Genomic DNA, 24,809 nt, shown 5'->3' with positions numbered 1-24,809 from the left:
AATTAGCATCCACATATTAGAGAAAACATTCAATCTTTGGTTTTGCCAAAGATGGGATTGACTTATTTCACTTAGCATCATATTCTCCAATTCCAACCATTTACTGACAAATGCCATAATTTTACTCTTCTTTAAAGCTCAGTAATATACCATTGAGTATATATACTACATTATCTTTATCCATTCATCTGTTGAGGGATGAAACACCATATCCTTTTTTTAATTGTATAAATATTTTCACTTTATTCTATAAGACTAGAAATTACAGATATTCAGTACATCTACTTATATTACCATAGTTTTAAAATTAGTATAAACATAAACAAAAAAATTGAAAAATCAAATACATATGGTAGGCATAGAATTTGAAAGTTAACCAACTCTTGCTTTGTAAACCTGTTCTTGCAAATCTTAAGTGTGCCACTTCTGTTTTGCTTCATTAAACAAAGGTGTATTAATCTCTTGCACAGAATGATAAATTCTGAGAATGAAGGAAAAAGCACGGACTGAATTTTTAGGAAATTCATAGCTTTAAAACATTTTTAATAGGACAATCACACATACATTTACAGGTACACAGTACTTCATGGGACACCTGGATGTGTTTCATTGTGATCCTACATAGGAGGATATGATATTTAAAAATATCTGTGCAAGTATTATTAGAAATGAAAGTAAATGTGCATAAAATTCTTTATTTCACTATTTTGTAACACTTTATTTACTGGTACTACAGTAATCAGTGTCATGTATAAGAATATTTATGGAAATAGGTCCAGATCTTTGATCCCAAGGATGAATAATATACAGGAATGTGAGCACACTGTTTTCAGCCCTATTCGAATTATTGTGTAAGATGGACAAGTTGGTTAAATATTGTCTTCAAAGAACTTCCAATTTGGTAGGTAGAAAAAATTTATGGACAGTTCAAACACCCATAATATGAGGCAATATGTAAGGCAATACATAAATCAAGTTAGTGCAATAGAGTTATTGCATTAAAGTTAATACAGGAAATAATTTCGAGTGGTCCTACTAATCTTTGTCTTATGTGAATTGAGGAAGTAAGAGTTACCTTGACATTTGTCCACCTCCTGTATTGTTTTGTTGTTGTTGTTGTTCTGGAGATGGGATCTCACTAGGTTGCCCAGGCTGGCCTTGAACATTGGGTTCAAGCAATACTTTTCCTCAGCTTGCCAAGTAGCTCGTATTTCAGGCACACTCCTCTTGTTCCGCTGTTTTTTTTTTTTCTTTTTTAAAAATTATTTTTTAGTTATATATAACATTAGGATAGATTTTGACCCAATCACAAAAGCATGGTATAATCTGCTCTAATTCAGTCTCCAGCAGTTCCCTCCTCCTCCTTCATACCATCCTGTGCACTCGTCCCTGTATTCTGCTGATCTTCTGTAATATATTTATAGGTTTTTGTTTTTTTTTGATTAGTGTCTTGTGGATATACATGATGTTGGAATCCACTATGCTATATTCATGCATACACATATGAAATTGTGGTCAGTTTCTTTCCACTGTTCTTCCCTTTTCCCATTCCTCCTTCTTCTCTCCTCAATGTTTTTCATCTATTCTGTTATCTATCCTCTATTTTGATGAAATTCCCTCTCCTTTTTTCCTCTTTCTCTCTCTTTCTTTTATCTGCTCTCTTATTTTTCATTATCTTCGCTATCAAAGAAAACATTCTACCTTTGACTTATTTATTGTCTGACTTATTTCACTTAGCATGATAGTTTCCAGTTCCATCCACTTACTGGCAAATGCCATAATTTTATTCTTCTTTACAGCTGAGTTATGCTTCATTGTGTATATATGCCACATTTTTAATCCATTCATCTGTTCAAGGGCACTTGGGTTGGCTCCATAGGTTGGCTATTGTAAATTGTGCTACTATTGATGTGGTTGCATCACTGCAGCATGCTGATTTTAAATATATATATATATATATATACACACACACTGAAGAGTGGTAAAATTGGATCCTATGGTGGTTTCATTCCTAGTTTTTGAAGAATTTCTAAATATGGATCTTATCATCAGCAAGCATAAAAAAATTAGTCTCTTCTTTTCCTATTTGTATCCCTTTAATTTTCTTCTCTTCCCTGATTGCTTTTGCTAGGGTTTCAAGGACTATGTGGTGTAGGAGTGGGGAAAGTGGGCATCCTTGCCTTGGTCCTGTTTTTAGAGTAAATGCTTTAAGTTTTTCTCCATTCAGAATAATGCTGGCCTGGGGCAACGTTGAAGAAAGTTCCTTCCATTCCTAATTTTTTTAAGTGTTTTCCATCCTTTCAACTTCAGTCTGTGGATGTCTTTGGGTGCTGTGCTTTGTTTAATGCTTTTACTGCATCTATTGATATAACCATGTGATTATCGGCCTTAACTATTTATGTGGTGAATTATAATTATTGATTTCTGTATGTCAAACCAAATTTTGTATGTGATTTGCCAATATTTTATTAATATTTTTGCATCTGTGTTTATTGTGAATATTTTGTTTCCTTGATGTGTCTTTGTCTGGTTTTAATAACAGGGTGAAACAGGCTTTGTACAATGAGTTTGGCAGAGTTCTTTTTTTTTTTTTCTTTTTTTCCATTTTATATTATAATTTGAGGTTTGGTATTAGTTCTTCTTTAAAGGCCTTGTAGAAGTTGGCTGAGGATTTGTCCATTCTGGGGGGTTTCTGTGTTGGAAGACTTTTGATAATTCTTTCAATTTCATTACTTGATATTTTTTGTATCTTCATGTTTCAATTTGAGTAGGTCATATGTTTCTAAGAATTTGTCAGTATCCTGAAGATTTTCTAGCTTATTGAAGTATAAGTTTTTAAAATACTCTCTGATGACTCTCTGGATTTCAGTACAATCTGTGGTGATATTTCCTTTTTCATTGCTAATTTTGTTAATTTGAGAGTTCTCTCTTTCTCTTTTGGTTAGTTTGGCTAAGTTTATCAATATTGCAAAGAATTTATCAAAGTTCTTTCAAAAAAGTAACTATGTTTCATTCACCTTTTGTACTTTTTTATTATCAGTTTTATTGATTTTGTCTCTGAATCTAAGTTTTCCCTATCTTCTACTGATTTTGGTGTTGGTTTGTTTTTCTTTTTCTAGCATCTTGAGATGTAATGTTAGATTGGTATCTTTCTATTCTTTTAATGTGTGAATTCAATGCTATAAACTTTCCTCTGAGAACTAACTTTATACTTTCCAAGATATTTTGATATGTTGTATCATTATTCTCATTTACTTCTAAGATTATTTTTATTTCTCTCCTGATTTCTTCTGATATCCATTCATCATTCAAAAGTGTAAAAAATATAAAAGTAGAAAATTAATATACTATAATGGTCATCTTTGTACTTTAAATAAACTTTTAATCCTTTCTGAAAAAATAAAAACCAATGATAGGAATTTATCATTAATCTAGGCCGATTAAACTAAATCTTTCAAGCAATTGGTATGTTACAGTCACCCAGAATTATTGTATTGTGGTATATTTGATTCTTAATATTGAGGAACATTCATTTTACATATGAGGATAGACCATTGTTTGGGGCAAAAATAATATTTTCAATCATATATCTTGTTTTTGTATGATTCCTTAAAGCAGTCTGAAGTGATTTTTTGTTTTTAATATCTCTTTTGTTTAATTCTGTCTTGAAGTTCACTTTATAATGAAAAAATAGCTATCCTGCTCGTACCATTTGCATGTTATGTTTTTTTCCATCCTTTCAACTTCAGTCTGTGGAGGTCTTTAAGTGTGAGGTGAACATCTTACAGACATTATATTATTAGTTCTTGCTTTATATTCAACCTATGTCTTTTATTTGAAAAGGCTAGACTATTTACATTCAATGTTATCATAGATGATTTTATTTCCTCCCATTTTGATTTATTTCTAATGTTTAAATCAGACTTGATTCTCTAATTGACTATTCTTCTAAAGTAATTCCTCCTTATATTTGTTCCATTTCTATTTTTATTTCTTCATGAATTATTTTATCAAGTATGTTTTTTAGTGCAGGCTTTCTTGTTACAAATTCTTTTTTAAAAAAATTTATCCTCAGTTGTGAAGCTTAATTTTGTTAGGTAGAGCATTTGGGGTTAGTATCTATATTCTTTAATTGGTATATATTATTTTAAGCCCTCCTGGCTTTAATTTCAGGGTTGAGAAATCAGCTGAAATCCAGATTTCGGAAATCTATAAGTTTGACCAGCTATTTTTCTTTTGCACCTTTTAAAATTATCCATATTCTGTATGTTGGGCATTTTTATTATAATGTGTCTTGGAGTGGATCTATTTTGATTTTGTACATTTGGAGTCCTATATGCCTCTTGTATTTGAATTTCCATCTCATTCTTATGTTTGAAAATCATTCTGATATTACTTTATTGAAAGACTGTACATGTCTTTATATTGTGTTTCAGAGCCTTCATCTACCCCATGGATCTTAAATTGGCTTCTTGATGTTATCCCAGATTTCTTGAATATTCTAGTGATGGTCTCTAACATCTTTTCTTTATGGTTAACATTATTTTCAAGGTTATATATTTTGTCTTCAATGCCTGAAAACTCTGTCTTCGAAGTAGTCTAACCTACTGGTAGTGGTTCCCGTTGAATTTTTAATTTGGTTTTTGAGTCTTTCATTTCGAGCATTTTTGTTTGGTTCTTTTTTAGAATTCTCTATCTCTTTTTTGAAGACCTCTTTAACTTCCTACATTTTCTCCCCAATTTCACTCCTTACATCTTCTTTCAGCTCATAGAACATTTTAATATGAACTTTTTAATTTTTTTTCTCTGACATTTTATCCACTGTGTTATTGATGGAGTCAGATATTGAAGCATTATGGGCTATTTGGGATAGATTTTTCCCTTTTTTTTTTTTCATATTGTTTGTATGTCTGTCTATCTATTGGGATATTTATCATTTCTTCTTTGAATCAAGAGACTACTTTATGAGCTTCTTAAAGGCCTGGGTTGGGTAAATATCCAGATATTGATACTTTAAGTCAATATGTGAACTCTGCAGATTCCAATATTAGCACCACTTTGAGAGATGCCACAGAACCCTATTTAGTATAATTACTTCAGAACCAAGGCTTGTACTGTTAAAACTTATGAAAAATGAAAATCTTGACATTATTCTCCAGAGTTCCACAAATCCAGGTTTAAATTGAAGTGAAGATCTGGAATAGATCAAAAATAAATTATTAAATTTATTAAATTGCTATAACCATAAATGAGGGTTAAAAGTGGGAAAGAAAAATGATTGGGCAAAAAGGAGATAGAGAGAGAGAAGATGAAAAGAAATAATATATTCCAATGTAGAGAGGAGAAATAGATGGATGTTGGGTATTTGAAGCAGTATCAGATAATGCAAGAGGTTGAATAGGTGATAAGAAGAGCCAGTATTAATCAGAGCAAGTAAAACAAAGATAGAAAGATTGATTCCACTTACTGCTTTAAACCATTAGATAAAATACATTCAAATGAGTTGAAACTACTACGTTTGGCTATTAGAGTAGCTACAATCAATCGAGTTAGAGTGATTTAGATGATTGAAGTTGACATTAGAATTATTTATAGAAAACCATTCCATGGTGAAGAAAATTCTTGGTTAATCTGGGTTTGCATTTCACTTGGGTTCAGACATTTTGCAGATGTCTATCATTCTTTGGCTATACATTCCTGCAGAGTTGCTAGAGCACATAAGCCATTTCCCAAATTGCTATGGACTTCCTACCAGCCAATTCTAGCATCTCAGCTCAGGGATCTGTAGCTGACTGCTGGGATGGTGGAGTGTTATGGCTTGGTTGTTTCTATTGTGTGAAGAATGTAATCTCTGGAATGTCCTTGTGATTGTTGTGGGTCACTGTGTACCTGATCCCCTCTACAGTGTCCTTTTCATGATAGTGCAGATCCTGGTTGCAGCCTGTGAGCACAAGATCTCTGGTTGTGGATTTTCCATGGGTGTTCTTCAGTTGTAGCATTCTCCCACCAGACAACACTCTTTTGGGTATTGTAGTGAAGAAACTCAGGAAATTCACCTGGGGTCTAGTTCCCCTGCCTCAGGTTGTGAATGGTGGGTGCTGATTCCCTCTGTTGACTCTGACTGATGTAAGGTCCAGCCATTGTCCAAATAATGCCCTTTCATTTGACAGTTGTGACCATGGATCAAAATGGGAGCAAGTAAGGCTGGAGGCAGGATTAGGCCAGGAGCACTCACTCCCTGATGTCCTGTAATTTTCTACCTTAACTGACCCTCCTTTGTTGTTTGTGGATGGCTTATGCTTAAGTTTCCTGAGGCATTCAAGGAATTTCTCCTAGCAGCTTTCTGCTCATGCCGCCACCATCTGGGAAATAGATCCCTATGTCACTGGATATTCAGGCAGCTTCCCTCCAGCACAGCTTTGTGATCAAGGGGACAGTTCCTATCCCTAGGCTTACCACAGTGGTGCTTTCCCCCAAAGTCAGTGATTAGGGCTAGTCTGGTCCTGATGGATCCTCTTTCCTCCACTTGGAGCAAAAGTTGCTTTGCTGTTCTCTCAGAGTCTAGGTACCACGAAAGCTGCACAGAACTTCCCACATTTACCTGAGTTACAGAGACTTAGCAGGGTGCTGGGTTAGGGGCACATCCCAGTACATGTCTACTCCATCCCCTCCCCCAACATTTGTTGTAATGTGGGATGGGTATCAGTAATTTTCAGCTAGTAGTGATCCTACTAGAAGTTCTTTCTAGCCAGATTCTCAAGGTCCACTGCAGTGGTCTTCCCTCTAGTTAATCTGCAGCTATATGGGCATGGTAAGAAAATTTAAGAGTAACTAGTTGGCTGGGGGCTGCACAGAATGGTTGCAGACCCCCAGCTCAGCTTTCTTTTTATGATTTGGTTTTAACTTCATCTGCTTCAAGAACCCTGCTATTCCTATGATGATTTAAAATTTGCCCTTCAAATGTTTTACAATGGGTGAACTTAAGAGATTTTTCTACTTCTCCTTCATCTCTCTGTTGTCCCATCTCCCTTTTTGCACCCTGGTCCACTTTCAGGGTTAGGAAACTCTGTACTTATTTTATACTCTGGTAAGTAACTGATCTTCAAGTCTGTCTAGGTCTCAGACTTTTTAATATTGAGTCTCAGAGCATTATTTTGTCACCAACTTCTCAGTTCTGCTTTTCCTTACTGCCTCCATTCTGTGTTGTGAGGAGATACGGACTTGCTGAGTAACTCATTATCACCATCTTTTCTACCACCAAACCCCATGTCTTAACATATGAAATAACTTGTATATAGATAAAGGGAATTAATTTATACTGTCATATTTGGAGATTATCTACCACATTAGAAAAGTCAAATTGTTCAGCAGTCCTTAGTGGACTTTAACTTTTCTTATATTTGTGAAAGGAGAGCTGGAAAATGTGATTCTATTGAGTTCATTTGCCAACTCAGAGAAAAGGAAGTATTTTAATAAGAAAGAAGGGAACAGATATTCGGTAGCAATCTGGCAATTTTAATTTGTTATATGTTATTTGTAGTCTGTACACTGTATTATTATTGCTTAATATTCTTTATATACCTTTTTTCAACTGAAGTAATATACTTAGCTTTGTTCCAATAGAGATATCCCAAATTCACTTCTAGTGATGGTACCTGTGTTAGGATTCTCTAGAGGAACAGAATCAACAGAAAGCATGATTCTAAAGAGGGTATTTATTAGATTGGATTATATAACCAGAAGCTGGATAGTCCACAATGGCTGTCTGTAGCCTGGAGAGCTGGAAGAATGAGTAGCTGCACAGTCCAAGAAGTTGAAGCCTCAGAACAAGAGGGATGTAAGGTGCTACCTTAGTCCAAGACCGAATGCTTCTGGAAACTCCGTGGAGAATCACTGGCAGAGTCGACTTTGGAAGAGTGAAGAAGTGAGAGTCTAATATCCTCAGGTAGTCTCAGCAGCAATCAAACCCTGTTCTAAAAGAATTGAACTTGCATCTGTGGCTGCTTCCTTGTTCTTCCAACTTTCATTCAATCGAGGACACCATCCTATTCAACACTGCTGCCCACCCTTAAGGAGGGTCACCACATCAGTTTGCTATCCCATGTGCCAATCATTTCTAGACACACCCTCATTGACACACCCAGAAGCCTCTTAATCATAGGCATCTCTTAAGCCAATCAAGTTCACAATTCAAATTAATAATTACAATAACCAATTAAAATTTGAAGTGTGTAATCTTAGTAATGTGTAATCTCTCCAATAAAACCATTTGTAGATTCTGGTTGTGTGCATCTTTCCTACCAAAATAATAAATTACATATACCCAAAATATATACAATGTTAGAGAAGAAATAGATTAGCTATTATAAAAACCTCCATATAAGGGGGCTGGGGTTGTGGCTCAGTGGTAGAGCGTGCGCCTCACATGTGCAAGACTCTGGGTTCGATCCTCAGCACCACATAAAAATAAGTAAGTGAAATAAAAGTATTGTGTCCAACTATAGCTAAAAAATAAATATTAAAAAAACACATACAGGAAATGATAGGACGGAGAAAATAAAATAGTTAGAATGTAGAAAATAAAAAGTATCTGAATAATTCTCACATCCTACCAACCAGGAATGACAAAGACTAGGGGCACTAAGCTTACAGTCAGACAATCTTTTGCTGCCTTTCTCAGTTTCTCAGAACCTGATAATCCATTCTTTCTTTTGAAAAAATACTGGCTGTGATTGTGTGTGGCAGGAGCTTGGGGGTTGTTTTGTAGCATTTTTAGTGTAGCGGTGACATCACACCAGTTTGCAGTCCACAATGGGTAATTGATCAACACACACTTCTGTTAGAACACTGGAAGATTACATTTATGCACCCAGGGTCCTGCAAGTGTAACTGTAACTAAAGATTTTATCTAGTCAAAGTTTTAACCTGGAATATTCTCTTTATTGACTGGAATATTCTCTTTGTTACACTCTGCTCACTTCCCATCCCTTAGCTTAATGGTCAGTGGCTTAGGGAATTTGAAAATAATATTCTTGGGAGGAAGCCAAACCCTTACTGTCATTTCTTCCCTGAGAGTGTCTACATTTTCCTGGCTGCATACCAGTTTATCTCTTGCTGAGGTTTCTGCTTTGGTATCCTTGCAATGATTTCTATTTAGAGTACAAAAAGTGCTTTTAATTTTTAATTTTTTAATGCTCCAAAATTATAGGATTCTCTGGCAATATAGATGTCAGATTGTGGACAGAAAATACTTCTCTTGCCAAAATGGCATTTCCCCCATCTGTGTTATAAGGCTATTTACTTCTCTCTAGGGATCATCTTGTTCTTATAAAACTTTATCTAAAGGTGTAAATAAGAGCCAGCACCACCCAACATTCTCATCAGTTCCTACTCTTTCCAGCACTACAGCTTCAATCAGCTTATAACTTTCTTTAAAAGGTATTTCAGGTGAAAATTTAATCCAAATGTATTCTACTTACTATAAAGTTTGCTTAAAAATTTGGTGTTTAGTATTTGAAACCTGAATTTTCACTTTCTTCATTTATCTAGTTCCACACTTCAGTTTTTGCTATTTGAAAGAATCTATTTCTTGTAGCAACTGTGGAATCAATCAAAGAGCTTAGGTCCAACAACAATACACTTTAACTAATTTCAGCTCATAAAATCCTCAGAATGGTCAGAGGGGGAAAAAGTGGTTCAAATGGAAAAAAAGAAATGTTGTCACACTTGTCACTTAATGCTTATAACTTCAGAAACTTGAAACCAGAAGCTGTTACCAATTGCCTCAGAAAATAATCCCATGTGATTAGGTATGCTACATGATCAGAACTCCTGGCCCAGAGGCTGCCTCATTTCTGCTTTGTACTGAAAAGTTTTCTGGGGGCCAGATTTTAGCTTACAGTCTTTATATTTTTTTCTTAAATCAACTTTATTGAGCCACAATTTACATACCTAATGGTAAAATGCACCTATTAAAAATGTACAGCCTTGAGTTTGGGCATTCACACACATTGATGTCACCACTAGCACAAGGAAGATAAGAACATTACAATCACCACCAAAGAAAAGTTATGCAATAAAATTCTTTCAGCTATCAAAAGGAACAAAATAGACTGTAAAAAGAGATGCCCAACATACTTTGAGGCTTTTTTAAAAATAATATATGTATATTTTTTAAAGTTCTAAAATTTATTTAGAAGGATGATCAACCCAAAGGAGCCAAAGCAATCCTGAGCAATGCTAAAGGTATCATGATACCTGTTCTCGAGTTTAATTCAAGAGCTATTAAAAAACAAAAACAGCATGGCATTGGGACTAAAACAGACATAGGAACTCGTGGAAAGGAAAGAAGACCAGAGACTAGTCCACATAGATAAGGTAAAAAACATGTGTTCCAGAAAGGATAGCCACTTTAACAAGTGGTGTTGAAAAAACTGGATATCCATATATAGAAAAAATGAAACTACATCTATATCTTTTACCTTGAACAAAAGACAACTCTGAGAATTAGACTAGAAACTCAGCAACTGCAAAAATAAAATGTAGCCACAACACTCCAACATATTGGCACAGGAATTAACTTCCTTAACAAGACTCCTATGATGGAAGAAATAAAACCAAAAATCAATAGGCAGAATGGCATCAAATTAAAAACTTCTGTACAGAAGAAGAAGCAAGTGTGAGGAGAGAGCCTACATAATGGAAGATCTTTGCTACCTGCTATATTTGCTCTCTGTTCCTCATGTAGGTCATTAATATTTGAAATATGTAATAAACTCAACACCAAAAACATTAATAAATGTACAAAAGAACTAAATAAATACTTCTCAAAAATACAAATACTAAACAGATTTATTTAAAATGTTCACTATCTCTAGAATCAGGGAAATCAAATCAAAAATACATTGGACTATTATCCCAATGGCTGGGGAGGCTATGGCAGGAAGGATCACAAGTTGAAAGCCAACTTCAGTAACTCAACAAGGCTGTAAGCAACTTAGCAAGACCCTTTCTCTAAATAAAAAAAATATTAAAATAAACGTGTGTGTGTGTGTGTGTGTGTGTGTGTGTGTGTGTTGGGGATATGGCTCAGTGGTTAGAACCCCCCAGAGTTCAATACCTGAAATGAACCAAACCAAACCAAACAACACAACACAAAAACTCAAGATTTTATCTCACTCTATCTAGAATGGGAATTATCAAGAATGCAAGTAAAAATAAATGTTGGCAAGGATGTGGGGAAAAACATACACTCATACATTGTTGGTGGGACTGCAAAGTTATGTAAACACTCTGGAGAGCAGTAAGGGGATTCCTCAAAAACGAGGAATGAAACCACCATATGACCCAGCTATCCCATGTAGATACAACCATATGGATACTACCATATGACCCAGCTATCCAAAAGATATAAAGTCAGCTGACTATAGAGATGCAATCACATAATGTTAATATCAACACAATTCACAATAGCCAAGCTACAAAAAGAAGCTAAGTGTCCTTAAACAAATGAATGGATAAAGAAAAAATGGTATGTATATAAAATGGAGTATTACTTGCCCATAAAGAAGAATGACATGAAGACATTTGCTGGTAAATAGATGACACTGGAGACTTTCATGGTAAGTGAAATAACCCAGACTCAGAGAGTGAAACATCAAATGTTTTCTCTGATATGTGGAAGCTAGTCCACATATCAGAGAAAATCAAACCCACAGTTGTATATTAAGAATAGAAGAAATATCAATGAAGTAGAGGAAAGGGATTGAGGAGGAAGAAGGAGGGCAGAATAAAGGAAGAACAGTGGAATGAATCTCACCTCATTTCCTACGTACATATATAAATGTACAGTCTCTATTTAAAAAATAAACTACAATAGATGCAAGAATGAGTGCTAAATAAGGGCATGTGTGCAATCTTTGGCACCTGATTTCTTTGTACTTTCCCTCCTTTTTAAAAACAACATAGTGTAGTGGAGACAGAACATAATAGGCTCATCAGAGACTTTATGGATTACCACATAGTACTAGCTAATTAATTAATTTTTATAAACACCATTATCTCTATGTCGAAAACCTTGGTTAATAATACCTGTATCATAAGCTTAATGTGATGATAATTACCTAGTGTCTGTATGAAGTAAAAGCTCACTAAGTGGTAGCTATGGATATTACATATTTTTCCCACATTGAAGCTATTCTGCCCCTTTTTAATTTGAAACATTCTCTATATTTATTTTGAAAAGACACTTCAGGCTCTTAAAATTTCTTTCTAGTAATAAATGTAAATAATTTTCTGTGTTGAAATACAGAAGATTGCATGAAATTTTCAGGCATAGAGATAAGAAAGTATCACAGGACTCAAGAAGCTTCTTAAAGTTCTCAAGCAGAACTTTCAGAAGCTTCTATCTTATTTGTCTATTGAGGACAGAGTAACAAAATATTTTTAAAAAATTAAATTAAACTAAAAAGGACTACCACTGAAATAGAAGAAAACTGTGAATACTTACACCGTGGCTGTGAAAAAGATGTTTTACGAGTGTGATCAGCTCTATCAGATGCTGCTGAAGTTTTTAAAAATATGACATAAAAAGTAGACACTGATTTCAGAACTACGAAGGTTATTGCAGGCCTTAATAGATTAGTACTGATGTGGACTTAAGCCAGATAAATGTAAGTTGAAATCTGAGTTTAAAATGAAGTAGGATATACACAGAATAGATGTTTTTTTAAAAAATTTTAAGTGGAGAAATGAGACTCAGGAAGGAAACCAAATTCTCTAGAAAGCAAGGATTCTCGTTGACTCGAATCTATGTGGAGAGTTTGGGATAGTAGCATGACATATTCTTTAGAAGGAAGACCAAAAAAAAAAAAAAAAAATAGGGTGTAGACCGGAATGGGACTGAAAAATGAGCAATAGGAAAGTAAGGAATTCTTTTGAAGTTCTGATTAGGTCAACAGTAGAGTGGAGCTAAAACGTGATAGGTGAGCATTAAAAACAAGACATGGATGAAATAGCAATTCCAGTCAGTCGGAAACCAAATTTACCACAAGACTGTGGTATTGCTGAGTAGAATCTAGTACCTATCCAAATGTATTGACTATAATGTGAAAGGAAGCAGCTATGAGATTACTGGTTAATATCTTGACTTTTTCAGAATATTTGTAGCCACAGGAAGAGAAAAATCCCAAACAGACTAATCATCAAGGGAAATGTGTTTTTTTCTCAAACAGAACAAGCAAACAAATTTCCAGTAGTGCCTTATGCTAGGGTTGGTTCATCAGTGGTTCAACTTAACTGAAGTTCATGAAGTTTAACTTTGGTATTGATCTTTTCTATGACAAACCACATGGTTGTAAAATGGCTGCCACAGTTATATGAGCCACATGCAAACATGAAGCCAAGAAGAGGGATCACGATGCCACTGTATCTTTGTAATTATGAAGAACATCTTTCCATGCCTCACCGTCTTTTCATCAAGGAGATTAGAAAAACGTGACAGGCTTAATCTAATTAGGACCTATGTCTGGGGTTAAATTATCCTCCAAGTAAACCACTTGGCTTAATGAATTGTACTTTATAGCAATAAGGAAAAAAGAAACAAGCTCTGTTTTAAAGGGAATTGGGAATGACTGTTGCGTAGGCAATATTATGTATGGTGTGATTAGATAAAACTAAGTAAACGTTTTGCCAAGTGAGTATAAAAGAAAGAACAAAAGACAGAACTTTGAGGATTATTTGCAAATGATAATTTCAATGACAGAAAGAGAATTTAAAAAAACAGAATCATGATGGAAATTGAGAAATGGAAAATAGCAACAAATTGGTCATCTTGAGAAAATTAAGCACACGTATGAGAATATTACCAAAGTAAGTTTTCTCTTGTAAAATGCTTAGAGTTTGTGATACATTTGAAATTGAGATTGTGAGAATAGTCATCATAACAGGTGTGAGGTAATATACAACTGTGGGTTTGATTTTCATTTCTGTGATATTTAGTGACTTTAAGAGTGTTTTCATATATCTGTTGGCCATTTATACATCTTCTTTAGAGAATTGTCTATTCAAGTCTTTGTCAAAATTTTAATTGACTTGTTAGATTCTCTGATGTTATCAATTAATAAAATATAACAAATGTTAGAGATGTGGAAAATTGCAACTCTTGTACACAGTAAGAATGTAAAATAATATAGCTCCTATGGAAAACAGATTTCTCAAGTAAGCCCAAAATTGAAATTTTATATCACCCAGCAATCCTACTTCTGAGTATTTGTCTGCAAGAGTGGAAATCAAGATAATGAAGAGATATTAGCAGTCTCATGGTGATTGTAGCACTGTTCACAATATCAAGATGTGGAAACAATTTAAATGTCCATCAACACATGTATAGATAAAAATCTAACACATGACAGATGTTATAAGTTGGATGTAAGGTGTCCCCCAAAAGCTCATGTGTGAGACAATGCAAGAAGTTATATAGGAGAAGTAATTAGGTTATGAGGTCCTTGATCTAGTGAATTAACTCAGTAAGGAGATTAACTGAGTGGAAACTAAACGTGGGTAGGGTGCGGCTGGAGGAGGTTGGTCTTTGGGTATATATTTCTGGTATATATTTTGTATCTGGTGTGTGCAGTCTCTCTCTCTCTCTCTCTCTCTCTCTCTCTCTCTCTCTCTCTCTCTCTCTCTCTCTCTCTCCTTTATGATTATCATGTGAGCTGCTTCCATCTGCCACAATCCTCCACTGTGATGATCTGCCTCACCTTAAGCCCAGAGAACTGAAGCCTGCTGTCTATGGACTTGGACCTCTGAAACCATGAGCCTCCAAATAAACTTTTTCTTCTCTAATTTTTCTGGTTGGGTCTTTTAGTCACAACAGAAAAAAAAAAAAAACTGACTAAAACAACAGAATATTATTCAGATTTAGAAAAGGAAATTCTACAGTATGTGACAATACGAGTGAACTCTTGAGGATATTATACAAAATGAAACAATCCAGTTATGGAAGGACAAATTCTGAATGAGTCCACTCATGAAATATTTCAAGTAGTCAAATCATAAGTTCAAATGAAACAATAGCAGCTGTCACGACCTAGTGAAAAGTGAAAAGGGATGCTGCTAATCCACGGATGTAAAATTTCAGTTACGCAAATGAATAAATTCTAAAGATTTGTCCAGCATTGTGCTTATAAATAACAATACTGTATTTTATACTATTAAATATTTAATACAAATAATGCTAGAATTATATATTTAATACTAAAATATAATATTAAAATTTCAGATCTCTTCCTAAGTGTTCCTACCACAATATAATAAAGTAATAAACTACTGAGGTGATGAACATAGTAGATTTTCTTGTGTTAATTCTAGTTAATCTCGTAACATCTACTTGTAATGATAGAATGTGGCTTTTAAAAAAAGGTTCATAAGACTTAAGAGTTTATTTTTGGTAGGTTACAAATATTAGTCTTAGAAACAGATTTCAACTATGAAATAGTTCTATTAAACATTTGAGATAACTGCTGAAATGCAGTTATTAAGATTTTGGAAATATCTCAGGTAATAAAACACAAAATAAATAGATATGCCATGAGACATATTATAAATAAAAGTATGAAAGTGAGTAATATGTAGCCCATGAGCAAAATATTTAATTTAAGAGGACATTAACAAAGGCAATATAGAAACCTGGACTTAAATGAGGGATTCTGAAGTCTGCCTCTAATGATTGAATGAATTGCCTTAGGGCAATTAGCTCAGTTGTAGAGTCCCTGCTTAGCATGCAGGAGGCTATGTTCCATCTCAGCACTGCCCTCCTCCCAAAAAATATTCTTTTAAGAAAATGAATAAAACCGATTGAGAGGAGGAGAATTAGAAATATTAAGAAATAATATTTGATAGATATCATGAAGAGATCTTTAGTAAGTTGTGTCCTTCTGTGAGAATCTATGTTCCTGTTTTCTGTTCATTTCTTTGTCTTTATACCCTAGCCACAAGTCTTTGCCTCTTAGCATGCTTCCTTGCAGAGTAAATACTTGTGTAGGTTAGTTAAAGCAACATGAAAGCTGCCAAATCTGTTGTTACCATCAGAATCAACATTACAGCTGTGTGTCTCCATCAAAGTTGGCTGACTGACATTTTTTAGGCTTATGTTTCCATGAATGGCAGACCTTGTTTTATGCAAAAATATCTATTGGCTGAACACCATGGTTCATAAACATAGTTATCCCCTACTTGGATGCTTGTTTTTCTTTTAAATCTAAAAACTTTGAGACTAGTGTTGTCTTCAAAGCTGAGGGATAAGTCAGTTTCAGCAAATATTCCAGCTTGTGGGTGCATCAGTTAAGTTCTATGCCAAGGTACATTAAATTATTTATGAATTTTAGGTTTTTAAAGATTAAAAAAAAACTATTTCTACTCCTACTCTTCTCAGACTGAAAAAGGAAAGAATAAATAAACTGCACAAGAAAAACATTAAGACAAGGATAAGTCTTTTAAAAACCAATAAATTTTACATGGTAGTTTCTGTAATACCTAGAAAAGAGAACAAAATTTTTATATTAAAATAAGTAGAATTTCTGAATTCACCTCATCAGTTTTTTCATATTTGTATGATTTTTTACTAGCTTTTACTTTTGAGATCTTGAATTTAATCAACTCAGCAATGACTTATTAATTCCTTCCAATATGGTGAGCTCTAGGCTGATGCATTGGTGAGTAAAATTATTTGTTCAGATCTTCACGAGTGATTTGAAAGAAAGCTATTCTAGTATATATATATTTTTTTGTATTTGTTTAAGCCCTTTAGATTTCGTTTCAAACATATCTTCTAAGATATTGGTCACAATAGAAATTATATTTATTTTTTCTAGACAGTCACATGATCAAAGAGGCATCTCACAATGATTTCAGAACTCATTCATTCTTGGTGCTTCTCTCCATTGCTTCTCATTTATCTCTTTCTCTTCGAGTTCTTTAAGTAATGCATGTTTGTATTGGCGAATTTTCTTTCTACTTATTCTTTAATCAGCTTGTTTTTTTTCTTTGTATTCATTGAATTTTTATACTTCTACTAACTTAAATATACCTTGTTGATTTGCTGAATTTTGGGGTTATTAATGAAAGCTTGAGAAAAGTAAATAACTAGCTGCTTTGCTTGGAATGGCCCACATTTTCTGGTCCTGAGGGCATAAAGAAGGTCCATCTGTTTGTCAAACAAATGCCAGATGAAGCAGCATGCTCAATAGCTCAGATTTGAGTCCCAGAGTGTTGTAAATGAGAATAGGTATTGTTTTGTGCCAGAAATAGTAGAGAAAACAGATCACAAAGTAAATGATATCTTAATAATATGTTTCTAGGTTAGTCATCACAAACTATTTCCACTGTGAGAGTCTTGTATTAACTTCAGGAGTTAAATTTTATTTTGTTTTCTGAAATTAAATAATATGTATCACAAAAATTTTAGAAGCTGAAAAACTGGCATCCTAATTAGAATAAGATATATTCCATGTTTGTATAAATATATCAAAATAAACTCTACTATAAGGTATATCTACAAAGAACAAATAAAATTTTAAAAAATTAAAATTACAGTTCTTCAACATATTTTCTGTTTTGTTAATAGTCATAAGCATAATTGTTTTTAACTGAATATATAGTGTTCTGTGTAAATGTATCATTTTGTCAAATATATATTATTAATGCTTTATTTCTAGTTAACCATTTTAATAAAAAGTGCTTAAATGAATATTCTTGTGCACATACTTCTTCATAGATTTCATGGTTTATAATAAGTTATTTGAAATCATAATATTAGGTTAAATATACAAGGATCACTGCTCTCACTTGAACAAATATGTAGGAATTATTTATGAAACAATAATTTCATAGTATTAAAAAAAGGACAGGAAATATTTAGGAAGTTTCACAAGGAAATAAATTTTCTGCCCCCAAAGAAGCTGGGATCAGGAGCAAGAATTTGGTCTAGAATTCAATCCTTGTTTACAGACAGAAATTTTGTATAGCTCCCACTTTGGTCACACAGACAGTCTAGCTTCATGGATATAGTTGGTAAGATTTTCTCCATTTGTAGAAGATACAATCTGTATATGTGGTAGAAAGTATAAAAAGAGGCTCAATTCAGTATATATCCTGGGAAAGACATATGCTCTTTCGAGGACATGGAAACCATCATCTAGTGTTCTGAACACTTTGGGGTGATTCATTTCTGAGGTATGAATCCTCAGGTTGAAATAACCTCAGAAAACACTGCCAAGGATGGATGATCTTGTGGAAAAGAGAAACATTACAATGCAAGATGAAAGCTAAGATTTACTAAATTAAAAGGGCAAGAAGTTTTGTTTTGTTTTGTTATTCACATAATAGTACCGGGTGGGAATTTTAGTTTGACACACAAATTGTTCAAAGACCTGGACTTGAGATTGTTCTTCCATTTTTAGTACATTGGTTCAAAGGTTGCTCTTATCTTTCTAGAAAGCCAGGGGAGAGTGGGGAAAGCTTGGGAATCATGAAGAGGAAACTGATAGGACATTGTGAAAGTGGCACACTTTGCTTTTACTCAGATCTCTTAGTAGATATCTAATCGTCTCAGATTCAAACTAATTCTGAAAACAAAAAACAACAACATGTATTTATTGACTGATAAAAGGATAATGTGGGCTGGGGTTGTGACTCAGCAGTACAGTCCTTGCCTGGCACGTGTGAGGCCCTGGGTTTGGTCCTCAGCACCACATAAAAAAAACTAAACTAAAATAAAAGGTGTTGTGTACAACTACAACTAAAATATATATAAAAGGATAATGTAAAAATGAATTAAAAATTTGAGCAGGCCGTGGTAGCACACATCTGTAATTTCAGCAGCTTGGGAGGCTGAAGCAGGAGGATCATGAGTTCAAAGCCAGCCTCAGCATCATCAAGGTGCTAAGCGACTCAGTGAGACCCTGTCTCTAAATAAAAAATACAACATAAGGTTGAGAATGGGGCTCAGTGGTCGAGTGCTGCTGAGTTAAATCCCTGGTACCACACACATACAAAAATATTTTTTTGAAATTAATTATGTAATAACTGGTGAAGGAATTTTTAATATAAAAGTTTTATAGCAACCTTGGTTATACGCAAACATCATTAGTATACTAAAATGTGAAACTGAGAAAATAACTCAGGATTTCTAGGAACAAAATGGGGAGGTAATTGAGGAAAGACAATTAAAAGTCAAAATGGCTAAAATTTTTGAAAATGGAAGAGTCAAGGATACTAAATTAACCATGAATCAGAGCAACCAGAACAAAAAAAAAAAAAAAAAAAAATATATATATATATATATATATATATATATATATATATAAAACAATATATTCTAATGAAGCTCATTAATGTCAAGGAAAAATAGAAAAATCTCAAAACTCCTAAAGAAAAAGATAATGTGCTAACAGAAGAAAAATGCTTAATTATAACAGACCTAATCTATACTTTTAAAAAGAGTCAGAATGCAATAAAATTTTACTGTAAAGCTGATAAAAGAGAATTGATTTCAACCTCTAATTTTCTATCCAGCTCAGCTTGAAAAAAAAAGAATTAAAATAACACACATAAAAGCAAAACATGATGAGGAGCTTAATAGATGTGTGAACTTTAGGGAAAGAAACCTATTAAAAAGTATACTTCGGGCTGGGGTTACGGCTCAGTGGTAGATCATTTGCCTCACACGTGCAAGGCCCTGGGTTTGATCCTCAGCACCACATAAAAATGAATAAATAAAATAAAGGTTTTGTGTCCAACTACAACTAAAATATATACATATATACATATATGTGTGTATATATGTATATATGTATATATTTTTTTAAAAAAGTATACTTCAACAAGAAATTGAAAATAATCCAGAAGCAAAGCACGAAAAAAAGAAGAAATGGTGGAAAAGCTGGCATAAAAGTTGTTAAATACAAATAAGTGTAAGATTAGGAGAAGAAAATGAAAGAAGCAGTAGTTGGTCGAAGGAGACAAAATGCAGTTCTGTGCTGGGTGTGCAATTTGTCACAAAACATAAAAAGTCATTAAGCTTCTTTGGTTTTTAGGTTAATCAGTGAAGGTAGAAATAGAATGTATAATTTAATGAATTAAAAAAAGAGGAAGAGCTTATAGATTCAATATAAGCTAAAAGGGAAACACATGAAGTAAAAGCAGCATGCTACATATAATATACAAGATTACAAAAGTAAGACCAAATAAATACATATTAACATTGGTAGCCACAAAAGAGAGAGAATAATTATAAGAGAGTCGGAGCTGTAAAAACATGACTACCTACTCACTAAGAGTTGCATCCATTGTGAAACAATACAAAGAGGATGAAAATAGAAGAACATAAAATGATTCATTACATAAAGTATCTCAAAAGAAAAGCATCAATTCATGAAAATAGAATTTAAGGCAGCCCAATTAAATACGATATAAAGGAGATTACTTCATGTTAAAAAGAAGATATTATCAATCATAAACTTGTTATGTACCTGAAATTATAGCACAGAAACATTAGGAAAAACCTGAGAGAACAAGAAGTAAAGACAAATTGACAATTATAGCAGTATTTTTATACAAATTTTCCAAAGAGGAAAGAAAAGAAATACTGTTTTTCCCTTTGGACAGTATTATCATAGGTTGTGGGATGAAAACACTCTAACCTCCAAACTGTTAGAGAGAGACATGATGCACTGTTTAATCAGTGCGGGTGTCCTATAGGAAGTTGTGATATCTGAGTATAACAGCTCCACAGACATGAAGGCAAACAACAAAACAGAAACTGGTGCTAGAGATGCAAGTAGCAGAGGTAAAGTGGATGTTAGTAACATAACAGACTGTTGCTTAGTTTACTTTGGTCAGAATCAAAGGTGAGGAACTGAGTCTTGGACCTCTAGGTGACACTATTACTTGAAAGAGAATCCCCATGAGCATGATCCTTCCCAGCCACTAGGAGGAGCTGACTTCTCTGTGGGAAATTCTCCCTAATTTTGGCCTGTAGGATTCTCAGACAAAAAAAAAAAAAAAAAAAAAAAAAATGAAATAAGTAGTACACAATAAAAAATAACAAAACACAGTTGCCCAGGCAATATAAGTAACAGTCAATAGAAACTATTTCATCTTTAGACCACCAGATACTGAACAAAGGTACATATATGAATTAGGAGGCATTGCATCAAATATTAAAAGGAAAGAAAAGGTAATTATGAAATGAGCAAGAAAAAGTGATTAATGGAATCACATAAGCAAACTTGGAAGAAAAATGAAACTAATAAGCACACGAAAATGCATTTTTAATTAGAAAATCAACAATATATTAAACTGCAGAATACCTGTAATTGGGAAAATTAGAAAATTTATCTGTTAAGATATTACCTGGTTATTAAGTAACATATTTTGAAAAGTTTACAAATTTTGAAAATAAGCTAACAGGATACACCTATAATTTTGAGAGAGTTTATAAAAGAAAGGAGCCAAAATGAACCCAAATTGTTTTAATTTGGCCAGTAGAAAAAAAATAATTGCATTTAACTGAAAGAATTAGCATTGGTTTGGATGAGAATTACCAGTATTTTATTTCATAATATGTTATGCTTGATATATCTATTAGACATTCATGTTATTATGCAAGCAATCAAATATGTGCCAGAATATCAGAGACAGGTTAAGACAGGAGAGCCCAAGCCATGAGTCTATAGGTGGTATTTAAAGCAGAAAATGAAACATGATTGCAAAGGGCAAAAAATGTAGCATAAGTGGAGAAGAGAAAATATCAAAGATCAAGTCTTGGGACCATGTAACACTAAAGGGTAAAAGGGTAGGGTTTGAATAAGGGATCAAACTTCTGAATGGAAAGTAATTATTTTTATAGAAACATTTTGTGCCAAGAGCAATAATCTCCAATTGAGAAAACCTGAGTTTGAGCTAAGTCTGTATGTATGCATGCATGTATTTATTTGGTACCAGGGATTAAACCCAGGGGCACTTAACCACTGAGCCACATCCCCAGCCATTTTCTTTTTGGGGAGGGGTAGTACTGGGGACTGAACTCAGGGGCACTTGAATACTGATCCACATCCCCAGTCCTATTTTATATTTTATTTAAAGACAGGGTCTTACTGAGTGGCTTGAATGGCTCAGCACTTCGCCCTTGCTGAGACTGGCTTTCAACACGCCATCCTCCTGCCTCAGCCTCCTGAGCTTCCTTTTTTATATTTCATTTAGAGACAGGTTCTCAATGATATTCTTAGGGATCCCCTAAGTTGCTGAGGCTGGCATTGAGCCCCCATTCTCCTGCCTCAGCTTCTCCAGTTTCTGGGATTACAGGCCCACAACACCATGCCCCTTTTAAGGCTTTATTCTGAACAATTGTTTGGTCTTGGGAAGTTTCTTGGTTATGTTAAAGGACCTCAACACTATTTTTTCACATAGTCAGTCAGATCTAGTTATCACTTAGGTCCAACTCAAATGCCTCTCCAAGGAATTCTGCCTATGAATGTTTTATCAGTCAGCCAGTCCAGTTAACACCCTATTTACATATCTTGTTTGTTTAAATTGTTGTGCTTAATCCCTGTTTAAAATTAGCTTGTATATTTACTTATTTATTTTCATTGTATGTATTCCTCACTTTCACTATCAGCACAGAAATGTACACTTCATTTAAACAAATTTTTCCTCAGTTATTATTTTGTCTTCAACTCCTAGAGTGATGTGCAAACACAGAACAGATTCACTTAATAACCAAAAATAAAATAAATTATTAAATTTTCCAAATGAGAAACATTGAAATGAAAATTTCCTGTATCCTAAAGGACATTGCACTGGCTAAGCAAATTAATTTATATATTGAAGGAAAATAAATATTTAATGACTTGTTTTAAAATGCACTTCAGTTTTCTGAAAGACAACAATTATATTTTTAGAAGAACACTTTTGTGGTTGAGTATTCCATTTACCCATACTATACCTCTTAGGTGCATGCATTGTAAGACATTGTCCCACATCAGCATGTGACCTACATGGGAGAAACAGTGGCTCCAGAGAGCTATGGAAGAAATTCTTCCTCCTGAAACACATCTGTGTGCTGCCCCACACACTTCAGACAATTTGTTTTGCATTCTGAAATATGCAATAGACTGATAGGTTCAGATTATTTTTCTCATGATTAGGTCTTTCTACATGGCTTTGGAATTGAAATGTCAATACACATAGTACCATGTCTAAATTCTTAATAATCGTGTTTTCAATTTTTCCTATCCCCAGTCCCCTTTCCCTCATACATTCAGAATTGCCAAGGATTTGCTTTCATTTGGCATACAACCATAACAAAGGAACTGTTCCTGTCATCTCCTCTGGTTTTGTTAACCAGACTCTGTAAATCATGGAAAGAGAACATTCATAACTTTAGATTACTGGTATTTCTGATGTTACAGATACAAATATGTACTGTTTTACTTTTACAGGAAATATAGGAATCTAATCAAATTATCATAATCAGTACTAAGTTTTTTTTTTTTTTTTTAAAAAGAATTCTCACAGGAAATCAGGGCATTTTTCATGGACAAACTGTGCAGTCTCTTAATAAAGACTATAAATGGCATATTTGCCATGTCCTAAGTGACCACTCAGCCACATAAATCATTTAAAGACCATCATCTTGACTTTTGCAGCTAAACAAACTCTGTGGACACTCATGCTCTTTCATGTCAGTGCCCTGGATTTATGATCCCTTTATCCCAGAATAAAAGAGCATTATAATTTTTCCATGAGTTGAAGGACCTCTGGTTTTATTATTTGTTACAAATAAATTAATTCAGCTAGAAAGAAAAATATCTTAAAACTTCCTTCTGGAATATTTTAAACAGATGCATGGTACATCTAATTTTCAAAAAAAAATATTTCTGGCATAATAGAAATATTGAATTTTTTCCTTAGCTTTACATTAAATCATTATTAAAGTGGTTATGATCATTTTGTAAGTGACTATTATTAAAACATTATAATTTTATTAATTTGTAATTTTCATTAAAATATTTCAACTAAGTTAATATCTTATTAATTCTTCTTCTTTCATAGTAATGGGATTTGGGGAATCAGTGTTGGTACTAGAAGGAGTAACTCTGATTTTTTCTGTAATTAAGTGAAAACAATTTATAATTTAGTTCTCAAAATTTATAACCTTTCATTTTTGGAAAAACAATAAAAATGACAAGTAAAACCCTTTATATTAATCAGAAAATTGACAAATGTATTTAAAAATCACATTCCCTAATATAGGCTATACAATACTTCACATTCATTCAACATTTATGTAGCAATTTAACTGTTTTTTTGTGATAAATTCTGTTATCATGTAATTTTTTTCTTATCTTCCCTTTGATGTTTTTTAGTGTCACCATGAAACTCACTGATTTTTATTTACCAATGTTTTACATCCATTGCTGTCACTTATGATGTTTTAATTATTCCAGACTTGACCAACAGAAGCCCTTTCCCAAACTGACTTTTCTTTCCTTTTGTCAACCTTCTCCATCAGGCATCTTTGTTTTTTTTTGTTTTTGTTTTTGTTTTTAACAACAAAAGTCCTAGGCTCATGTTGTGTTTTCTCTGTTGTGATTGTTAAATGTGTCCAAGAATCCTTGTTTATTTTAGAGAGTAGGTGGAAACCAAGGTCGGTGTTTCTGAGTTTTTAGGAGTACTCATTACTTAGTGGAGTGCCTGGAACTCTCAGGGCTATAAAAATAAGGTGAAATGTCTAACTCAATTTAAACATG

At 33.6% G+C, this 24,809-nt stretch overlaps 1 long non-coding RNA gene across 1 annotated transcript in view; it reads right to left on the bottom strand.

Annotated features, from left to right (window-relative positions):
- Nucleotides 1-5,124: 5,124 nt before the first annotated feature.
- The window catches only part of LOC131424777 (uncharacterized), a 37,621-nt gene continuing 17,936 nt past the window's right edge, over nt 5,125-24,809 (bottom strand). The window contains exon 2 of the long non-coding RNA XR_009228314.1: nt 5,125-5,195. This is a non-coding gene — a long non-coding RNA (uncharacterized LOC131424777). The remainder of the gene's footprint in view (nt 5,196-24,809) is intronic.

This window comes from Marmota monax, unplaced genomic scaffold (assembly GCF_021218885.2).
Source record: "Marmota monax isolate L192 unplaced genomic scaffold, Marmota_monax_Labrador192_F-V1.1 WCK01_AAM20220418_F8-fsc00006, whole genome shotgun sequence".
Classification (NCBI taxonomy): domain Eukaryota; kingdom Metazoa; phylum Chordata; class Mammalia; order Rodentia; family Sciuridae; genus Marmota; species Marmota monax.
The sequence above is the reverse complement of the archived record's forward strand: the minus strand, read 5'-3'. Positions and strand labels throughout refer to the sequence as shown.